This window comes from Falco cherrug, chromosome 5 (assembly GCF_023634085.1).
Source record: "Falco cherrug isolate bFalChe1 chromosome 5, bFalChe1.pri, whole genome shotgun sequence".
NCBI classification, from domain to species: Eukaryota; Metazoa; Chordata; class Aves; order Falconiformes; family Falconidae; genus Falco; species Falco cherrug.
This window is the reverse complement of record NC_073701.1, coordinates 39062785-39072473: the sequence shown is the minus strand read 5'-3', so window position 1 is coordinate 39072473 and position 9689 is coordinate 39062785.

Sequence of the window (9689 nt, the reverse complement as noted above, 5' to 3'; positions counted from 1 at the left end):
GCCATTTGGGCAAGTGTATCACCCACACTGAAATAAATGAAATATGAAGCACATGTCTTCATGCCTTGCTGAAGGGAGTCATGTGAACCAGGTGCAGTAAAAATTTGATGCAAGTCATAAATCTCACACTGCAGCAGCTGCTCTGCTTTCAGGGGAGAACTTGCCAAAGATAAGCATCAAATTGGGTTTCCCTTGTAGCTGTGATTTTCTCAAAGATGCTAACAGTCTGTACCACTGCCTGGCACTGTGTTCCTCAGAGTGGCACCCAAACATAGTCCAGATTATTAGATTATATCCAGGTATATCTACAGGCTAGCTGTAGAGGCATTTTATTTCTCCTTTTCTAGACACTCTATAACTTTTTTCCTCTTTCTCCCTAAACTCTAACCAGGGCTTTTATATTTAGCTTAAGTAGACAAGTATTTGAAAGTTTTCCTATTTTTCAATAGGGAAAACAAACTAGGAGCTACAGTTTGTACACCACAGCTTATATTTTCAGGCAGCTTCCTCTCTGAAAGACCTGGGAGGAGGCAATACCCAAGAAGCACGAGCCTGACAAATACAAGGAAGCCTCAGAAAACTGGCACCAGTGTTTGAAAGAGAAAAGGAAAGGACATCACCAGAGGAAGGCAGCAAGGACGATAAAACAGTTCTGCCTTCAGCAAGCTCCAGTGATAAAGTCCAGACACCAACAACCTTCACAATTTTTCCATGAAATGTAAGGTGCAAAGACAGCACCTGGGAGGGAGGCAAGGGGCAGCTCTCCTGTTCAGTCTTCATGTTCTGAATATGGGGCTTAACAGCAGCTCAAATTCTCCAGTTCTCTCAGAAAGGCTTTTATTCCAATAAAGATTATAATCCTGGACAAAGAGTGGTAAAACAAGACCAATGCTCATCCTGGAATTGGCCAATGTGACTACATAACTGTTAGCCAAATTTAAAGTCAAGGACTTTAAGGCTAAGTAAGGCCAAAAACATATTTTGACAAAATGTGTGTTAATTGTTTCAAATAATAATCTTCTGACATTTGTAAATCAGTCTTCTACTGAGGCTGGTGCAACTGAGACTGGTTTCTTCCCTGTGTCCCTGCCTAATCTAGGATGATTAGCTTAAATCTGAATGGAGCAAGGGTGCGAGAAATAAGTAATTGACTCTAATGGAAGTGTGAGTGCTTTTCATGAGATACTGAAGAATTTCCAACCAGATTCTTTGCTGAACTAATAAGCCCTTGGCAGTTATCTGCATAACAATCAGTACACCTCCAAAGCATGATTTAGAAGCAGTCATCTTGCCTTTAGTAAATTATTCTGCTCAGCTACTCAGGAGTAATACTGATCTGGTTTACTAAGGAGGTGAGTGCAATCTTAAGGCAAATTTGCCCTGCAAGCTAAGTCAAAGAATGACAATCTTCAAAGCTGGAGGAAAAAATAGGAGGGAAAAAAGAATAGTTCTAAATGTCAAATCAGATGAAGATGTCACAGATTTCTCTGACTGTTGAAGTGGCTGAAGTACCTCAGGAGTCAGTCAGAACGCTTGATTATTTTTGTCAGTGGAAGTGTGATTAACTGCAGCTACCTTCTCTAAAAGAGAGGTTTCTGGTCTAAGCCAAGCATAAGCCTGTGTAGTTAATGGAGGGAAGAATACTCTCCAAGGGGTGAGTCACCTCATCTGTGTAACCATTACTGACACAATATAATACTTTTCTTTTTTTCCCAGTGAAGACAGTGGAAGGATTTTCTAATCAACCTCCTCCATCCCTCTCACCTCTGCATTGCCAGTCTTTATTCCCACCCCAGCTTTAACATGTTTCTGCTTCATCTGTTGAAGCAGTGTAAAACCTTTCTCTCACCTTCCCTATTAAAAGTACTGTGGTTTCTCTGTAGGAACATCCTATTCTCAACCTGTCACTGAAGAAACCATATTAGGTAATTATCTCCCTCCCGTGTGAGAATATTGTTAATGGGAAATGGCTCTTTTTCTTCATTCACTACAGACAGAACCTAGATGAATAGATCAGATAGGAAGCCTAAATTTTAGATGCTACAGAATGCAACAAGCTAGCTGACAAGCACAGAAACATTTTCCACCAGGACAGTAACTGCCAAGGATTAGGGCACAGAAGCCAAGCAAACTCTCTGACTGCATGAAGTGAATGAGCGATAACTATGACAAAGAACTATGCCTGCATGTTGTCTGTAGCATACAGGTGATATAGAAGCAACAACCACTAGGATGTAATTCTAGGAAGTTGCATGCTATCTGGCTATAAAGCCCTCAAATGATATGTATTTTGTTGGTTTCAAGAGAACAGAACATTAAAGACCAGAGAGATCACACCACCTAAAACCAGGGCTAGGAGCCTTCAACCCAGCTCCAAAGAGCGGAAGGTGGGGCAAGTGTTGCAGTGAGCTCCTGCCCCCCATAACTGTATTCCAGCTTCCCGCAACTTGGAGCTTTCTCAGAAGCTTCTTGAGCCAAAAATGGGTGCTGTTGTATTATTAGCCCTTGATGAATTTATTGTACATGAATTTTTCTAGGGGCTTTTTGAAACCATGTTTTCAGCAACCACCCATCCTGCAGCAGAGTTTCATGGTTTACTTACATCTGGTGCAAACCATTTCCTTTTGTTTTGAACCGACTTTTTTGTTTGGTTTGGGTTGGGTTTTTTTGTTTGGTTGGTTGTTTTTTTGTGGGGTTTTTTTGTGCCCTCTGATTGTCTGCTGGGACAGACATTAAACAGTCATTCTCCCTCTATCTTTCCATGCCATTCATGGGCTTTTATCATGCCCTTATCTTTTCTCCAGGTCTTTTAATATAGAAACGCATCTTCCTTGAGTCATCAGTCTTCTGATGTTGAGTAAATGGTAAGAATTAAAAATAAAACAGAAATCCTAGGTTACTCTGCAACCTACATTCCTTGTAAAGAAGCCATCCGGGAATCTTAAATCACATTTGTTGCCTTGCCATGAATCTTTTCCTATTCTGCTACATAGGTTTTCAGATGGAAGTACTAGACAAGCCTGTACAGACTCAGGGCACACTGAGATTTGTCTAATAGCATAGTGGTATTTTCCAGTTGCTCATTATCTCTTTCTAGAATGCCTAATACCATTTATTATAACTCTCAGATCTCTTTCCCAAGTGGCAATTGATAAGACAACCCACAATTTTATACGTGAAGTTAGCAGTGTTTTTCCCTGTGTACATCATTTTACATTTATGAAAACCGGCTTTCATCTGCCATTTTAACAGCCAGTCAGAGTCCCATGAAGTCCTTCTGCAGCTCTTGCAGACAGTCCTGATTTATTATTTATCTACCTGATTTATTAACCTTAATAAACTTTTTCTCCTTGCCAGTCACAACTTTTTCCAGATCCCTTATGAATGTGTTATACCGCGCAGATCCTTGCAGGACCTCACTAGTGACTCCACTACCAAAAATAACCTTTTACTTCAACCTCTTCTTTTCTAACTTTTCTCCAATTATTTTTTCCACGTACAAGAAATGACAGGATTCCTATACAATTCTGATTACTTTTTTTAAATGTTGTCTTTTTAAGCTATTTATTCAATTATCTTAAATTGCTAAAAAGCAATTTCCAAGTGTAGTAAAATTTGAGGGCTTAAATACAAAGTTGTTTGTGGTGGTTTTCTGTAACTCTTCCTTCCTCCAGAGAAGTTTCATATCTCCCCACAAATCTGAGAGCTGCTGGTTGAGGGGGCTCATATGATTTATGCAAGGATGTTGCTACCTGCACCTCTCAATGCTGAGTTTCTTCTGGGCATGCACATAAAGAAAGCAATATGGAAAGGAAGATTTGTCAAAAAAACAGGCAAATCACGTAGTAAACAAAATACTCCCTGTATTTTATATACATTTTGCTTTGTGTAACGGGCATTTCCCTCTTTTTTATTTACAAAGCAACACTAACAACAAAACCCTGACAAGCAGAGCTTAATCTTACCAACAGACTGAAAGAGACATATGGCCAAAAGAAAAAAGACATTATTTCATTAAAACTTGAGCAAAACAAATGTTTATATTGCAAAAAAAAAAAAAGATTTCATTAATTTTAACTGCTTGTCTGGTGCCTTCTAACAGTTGCTTTGAGAAGAACTAATCAGAATGGCAAAAAAACACAATGACCACATTTACCATAACCCACTTAACCTGCTACTGTGCCTGGTGGCTTCCCAACCCCGGCAGGCACATTATTTCCCCATTGCTGCTGTTGTCTGGTGGTTTGGGACCAGCCTTGGGCATGCCACGCTCCCTGAGGAGCTGTCCTGCTGCCTCTGCTGAGCCCCTGAAGCAGCACTGCTTCTGGAGATGCTCTGCTTGCTGCACACACGCAGCTCCTCACAGCACTGTATGTGTGCTGCCCTATAGGGCTACAATGTCTGTACAATGTTTAATCCTCCCTTCTGCCTGCATACTTGTCCTGAGGCCAAACACTGCCTGTTTTCCTGTAGAACTGCAGTCACACTATTTTATATCTTTAAGCTATAGAATTTGTGATGCTTCAGAGAAAATCAAAAGCAAGTGAGCAGGAGAACTATTTGCTCATTAAATGGTGTCTTTTACAACTAGACCCCCAAATCCTCTAAAAAGACAAATCCAAACTCTATCTGAAATCCATTCCCTAAGTGTTTGAAGCACCACCTGCCTCTTGCTAAAAGAAAACACTAGAGAAACCAACTTCATACTGAAAATGTTAACCATATCTAGGCAGGATAAATTAATTTTACCAAAATTCATAGCAGATGGCACATAACATCATAAATAATTCTGCAGAAGGTTTACCAGTATAAAACTAGATACAATAGCCAATTATCACAGAAACCTTTCACATACAGATTTTAAGATACTATAAAAAAAGGTGACAAAATTACACTTATGCAACCAGCATATGACCAAATGTGCTTAAAAAAGCACAGTTAAAATGCTATTATTTATTAGGTAATGATTATGTCTTAAAGATGAAAACTTCATTGCAATGTATGATACTCAAAAATAGAAGAAATTATTGCCATCTATAGCCCGATGTACACAAGCACACATTTGAATTTATAATGCATGCCCCTGGCTTCACAAGTGAGCTCATGCCATCATAAGCTGGCCATGCACAGAAACGTCCTATTGAATTGAAATCTTACAGACAGATTTTCTAAGATATTCAGATGCCTATCAGTAGAGGCAAGATCCAAGCACTAGATCTCAAAGGCATCATGGCAGCTAGCAAAATCCTTCCTTTCAGCCATTCAAGATCAAAAATGAGATTTTTTTCAGGATAATCCCTCAGATGCCAATAACCCTGAGGGCACCAACATTTACCAGCACCTCAGTTTCTATGGGGAGGTTTCTGGAAGCATGCTCTTCCTGACAGCACCCTTTCTCATCTCACATCCTTTCCCTCCCTGGTGACCCTGAATCCCAACCAGAGAAGCTCCCAAGTCACCCCCTTCCCCAAAAGAGGCAAGTGGCCACTGCAGTCCTGCGTTCACACCTACTTTGTGTGGCCCTTTACCCCTTGTGTAACCAGAATTGCAGGTGCGGCATCATTTACCCTGTACTGCTATTACACAACCCAGCAAATGGATGGTTGGATCAAACAGCTCCTCCTTGTTAAGCATTTCTGTTGTGGACAGCTGCTCTGTATGTTAACAGAGATGCTTGTTTAATAGCCTGGCATGCTTGGAACAGGCAGTTGATGAAAGTTTGGGTCAGGTTGGAGATAATGATTTCAGGAGGGCTGGTCACAGCTTTATCAATGCCGTGAGCCAAGATACAAATATGAATTTTTAAACTGATGAATTACAATTTAACAAGCTGCAGCAAGCCAAATGGTCAGGACAGTTAGGATCATCTCCAAGGGTGGGGTTTGACACTCTTTAATTTGCCACTTTTTGAAAGACTTCTGTTCCTTTCTGTAGTTCCCCAAAAAGCATCCCTTGTTAACCCATTTCCTGTTCACAGTTTTAAAACACAATCTAAACAGCCTGGTTTGTGGTGTTTTTGGGGTTTTTTTATTTCAAATATTCCTATCATTTGTGGGGTTGATTTTGACTGATAAGTTCTTTGTAGATGCAGACATTTCCTAGCTAGAGTGGAGCCATATAATGAACTTAGTTCTGCCCATCTTTACTCCAATGTAATTCCTAATACTTGCAGAACAAAGTCCTGGTAAACATGAGAATGAGATTAAAGGACAGTTTAATCTGATGAAGTCCAAAATTTCAAAAGGAGGACTGTGGAGGGAACCATAATTCTGAGAGACAGTACCATTTGGTGTATCAGCATTATTTATAATTGAGAAGATTGGGAAGCAGCAGAAAAAAGGGCTCAGTTTAAACACATGAGGACAGCATCAACATTCATTAATCTGTTTCCCCAGTGACTCGGGTGGAAAATAGTTTTGTGCATTTTTCTGCCACTCCACCTCACAACTTCTGAAAAGTATAAGCAGCAGCCTGGCTCTTTGTCATGCATTAGTAATAGCAGATGGATTTATTAGGGCAGTGTACACTTTTCAAACAGTTTTTTCTTTGGGGGAAGAGATAAGCAGACACAAGCAGGATAAGCAGTTAGAAGTATCCTCTGTACTGCAAGACGGACTTTGCTGCTTTAACATCCTTAAATATGCAAGATTCCAGGAATCTGACACGGGTGACTGCCACCACTAAGTCACTTCATCACAGGATTTTAAAGGATACAGGGTAAAAAAAAAAAAAAAAAGAAAATGACAAATGCTGGTGCCAGAAAAGTATAGGCATGTAGGGAATTGTGCCACATTATACTGCCTATGATGCAGAGAGAGAACAAAAAAAATCTTCCTGGACATTGCTGTATCCTTCAGAATAACCCCATGAGTGGCTGCCCACATACACATTCATTCTAAGGGTATTCAAGCCACCAATTACTTGAGCACTGGAAAAAAAAAAGACCACTACATGCTGAGCTCTACTGTAGGATCCTAGGGCAGTCCCCAGTCCCTGCAACATGTCCCAGCAACACTGCAGCTGAATTTTCACAGTAATATTACAGACATAACACAACAATATGCTCCAGCATGTGTGCCTGAGCCAACTGCTGATGCTATTTCGTCCTCAATTCATTAACCTACTTGCCATATAGTCATCATTCAATTCAACAACATAGATTACAAATACCTGTGGGTAACACAATTTTCTCTTTCTCCATTTCTCATTCAATGGTCTGGGTCACTGCAGCAGCTACTATGTTATACTATATAATATACTATAAATGAAGATGTATGTGTAATAAATAAAGATAAATAAATAAAATGAATATATAAAAAATTAAATAAAGATAAATACATAAATAAATATCTTATCATCTTTCTTGAACATGACTATTCAAAGTACGTGGTCATAATTGGAAAGAGACCTCCTCCAGTACTTGATGAAGGCAGATAAGTTATTATACATTACTATTTCACTGTGTACACTTGGTATTTATCAGAAGCCTTGCTGCGGTCATCCTAGAGCTCCAGTTTACCCCAAGAAGATCAGGTTTGGCAAGGACACCTCCTCTAGAAAGCAAGAAACTCTTGAAATATTTATCTGAGTCACCCAGCAAACAGTTGTGGTGTTAAAAAGACCTCCCTGTTACTACTGCTCATACTCCCTCCCACACTACAGCAGAGACAGCGGCCATTCCTGCTGCAGCAGCTCCTGTTCACAGCTCAGCATCTGAGCAAAGATCCACCTTCTGCAGCAGCCCAGTGGTTGCAGAACTCTTGGTCCAGGATATCCACACAGACTGGTGAGGAGGCTTCCGTGGGCTGCAAGCCCTAACCCTGCCTGTCCTGCACAATGGGAAGTATGCCTCCTTTGTGACCAAAATACGTGTCTCATCACACAAGGAACACACACAAAAGTCAGGCTGAGCAGATCACTCCCATCACATGCATGAACATACACGAGTGATCTTGTCACAGAACTCAATATGCTCTCATTGCAGAACGGAGCACACCAGTGGTTTAGCCATTTACTAGCTGTACTTCCAGCCACATGACCAAAAAGATCCCCCAGAGCCCTTCAGAAAAAGGGCATCACGTACCACACATTTCATCCATCCCACAATCTGGGGAAAAGGGAAGCAAGAAGCTAAATTAGGAACAAATTAAATGTCTGAGAAGCAAAGCCATCCTGCAAGCTGCAGGAAGGACAACCTGGTTTAGTCCATGCAATGGAACAGCTCAAATATGCACCGAAGACACCATGCCCCAAAACACTCTCTTCTCTTCTAATCAAATCAGTCCCTTCGATGCAGGCGGAAAGAGCCACTGACTCACCTTCACACATCACATGTGAGTGCTGTAAGTGATAACCTATTTAATAAAAGGGAAACAACTTCACAACACCTTCTACTTTGTAAATGAATTGTTTATTCCTGCTTAGACCATGAAATACAGGGCTCAGGCACATGAAAGAAAGAAAAATACTGACTGGGAGAAGACACTATATCCCAGTCCAGAGTAAGAGACTGAAGACATGTTTTTCATCAAGTTCTTGCTATTCAGGCAAAGCCCTGCTTTGCATAATGTATTCCCAGACACGACACTGGGGCCCAGGTGCCTCACTGTACATCATTAATTTCGCCATATTTACAGCATCCTATAAAGCTAAGAAATGCACTTGGCACTGGGATCCCTAACCTCTCCTTGTGGCTCTGCAGTCTGGTTCTCAAATATATTTAAACACCTAATCCCACTGGAGAATTTGAGCCTTCGCATGCCATAGGATTTTGAAAAGTGCCTAACTCCTATAAATTTCAAAGCTTTAAATAGTACAGTTGATTTTTTTTAAGTCATATATTTAAAATTCTGCACTTCAATATTTTAGAGAAACAGGATTATTTTTTTTTAATCCTACATTCCTTAGAAAATCTGCCCCTTAAATTTTAGAACTTTTTTGGGGCGAGGTGGGGCAAGGGGCGAAAAATCAGACCTCAGCCTGCACTTCCTAATTATTCAGACTAGAAGCATTTTTGCCATGATTAGAACTACTACTGGGACCAAAATAGACTTACCATTTCTAAATACTCCCCAGTGACAGCTGAGTAGCATAATGATGCTTTATCCCATGTTAGTGACAAAATAAATTGCTTTTCCAGCACACACACAGAGCTTTATAAAAAGAATAATCCCACTGGAAAAAGGATTCTTCAGCTTTGAATTCCTGCACCCAAAAGGGCCTCAGCTGCAGCAGTCTTCTCTGCAGGCTGGAGGGAGTGAAATCTCACACAATTGTCTGGTGTCACTTAAAGGTGGGCACTTTTATGAAGACCAAAAGGAAACAGATTATCGTACTCTTATGTCCAGGTGCTCCAGAACTGTTTTTAGTTTTATAAGTACTGCTGCATTACACTTTCTGCCAGATCAGTGTTATGCTTATAAAGTCCAATTTTCAGGCTACAGCTATCCGAGTCACATTTGGCTGGGCTGTACAGCATATGCTTCCAATACAGATTGGGTTTTTTTCTGTTCTCTTACCAGTTTCATTTCATTTAACCACAGTGGGAGAATTACAGTGTCAAAATTAATCTAGAAGCTCTTCTCCCCAATTTCAGCTCTAAATTAGAGCCCCAGGTCTGCAAGTCTGCCACGCCGACCTGCACCGACATCAGCAGGCACGTCATCGGAAAATTTTGAATTATCTGGGTA